The following is a 1,534-nucleotide window of genomic DNA, read 5'->3' as shown; positions in this document are numbered from 1 at the left end:
GTGGGGTCAAAATAAAAATTTAAAATTAGAAATATTTTTTAAAAACAAACTTTAAATATTTTTGGGGTGGTAGGGGGGTTGGGGTGAGGGTGGGGTAAAAAATTAAAAAAATTGAAGTTGAAAAATATTTTTTTAAAATAAGCTTTAAATTTAATTTTTCAACAAAAAAATGTAATTTGAAGTTGGAGGAAAGTTTAGGAAAATATTTTCCTTAATTTTTGAAGGGAAGTCATTTTCCTTAAATTTGAAGAAAATGGATTGATTTGGAAAACATTTTCCAAAATATTTAACCCAACCAAACATGAGAACAATGCAAAATAAGGTGCATTAGTAATGCTTGCATTAGTAGTGCTTGCATTAGTAATGTCTGCATTAGTTATGCAAGTATTATTTCATATATACTGTTTGGTTTGATGTAATAGAAATAACAACTTGTATAATTTCTATTTAAAAATATATGTTTACTAAAATACCCTTCACCACTTTATTTATTCGTATACTTCCTTTGCAACAAAGTTCTTTTCTAAAACATCAAAAAAAAATCTTTGCTAAAACATCATTAACTCTTCTTCTTCTTTTTTTTTTAATCAAAAATAATATTAAATATTTGTACTATTGCGTCAAAATTTTTTTGTGAAAAGTTGACAAAAAAAAAATTTAATCAAATTTATCGTTACGATAGTAAAAATTTTGATTAAATTATATTGAAATTAGATTATTTTTTAAAAAATACTTAAGAGGCCATAAAGCCTATTAAGACACCAACAAATTAAAATACATTGAAAATAAAATAAAAATAAAAATAAAAACTTATGACAACAAAGAAAATGAAAAGATTCTAGAGCAATGGGAAAATGCTAGGAAATGTTTTAAAAAGGCTTTGAGGATAGTTTTATAATTATTTAATCTAATGCAAGTGTTAAAATGCTATGTATTACTAATGCATAGAATTTCTTGGTATTAGTAATACATACATGACATGAAAAAGTGTACCAAACAAGGTACTACTAATACGCACATATAATGCATACATTATGTTTCCTAATACACTCTACCAAACGAATAACTTTGTTAGAGCATATTAGGATAAGGGCAAAGTTAATACATGAATAACTTTGTTATTCATGTATTAATTTTGTACCATGTTTGGTTTGTAAATAGAATCAAAATTATTCATGTATAAATTTTATACAATGTTTGGTTGGTGTGTCTCCAATGTTGTATAAAAGTTATACATGTATTGATTTTATGTGGTGTTTGGTTGTATTTTTGTAATGCCACATAGCTAATACTTACATAACTTATGAAGAAATTTATGTATAATTTTATGCAGGGTAGAAGGTGGAATAAGTTATGAGGGTATTAGTTATACATGGATTAAAATAATAAAATTACATATTTACCCTTAATTTGTTTTCTTACTTATTTGTTTGTAAATAATAATGTATATTAATTTACAAAATTAAGGAGTTATATCTTTTCTTTTTTTTAAAAAGGACTTAATCTATTTCTGTAACTTGTAGTTACGTTATTT

This window comes from Solanum stenotomum, chromosome 12 (genome assembly GCF_019186545.1).
Source record: "Solanum stenotomum isolate F172 chromosome 12, ASM1918654v1, whole genome shotgun sequence".
Taxonomy (NCBI): Eukaryota; Viridiplantae; Streptophyta; class Magnoliopsida; order Solanales; family Solanaceae; genus Solanum; species Solanum stenotomum.
This window is presented reverse-complemented; position numbering follows the sequence as displayed.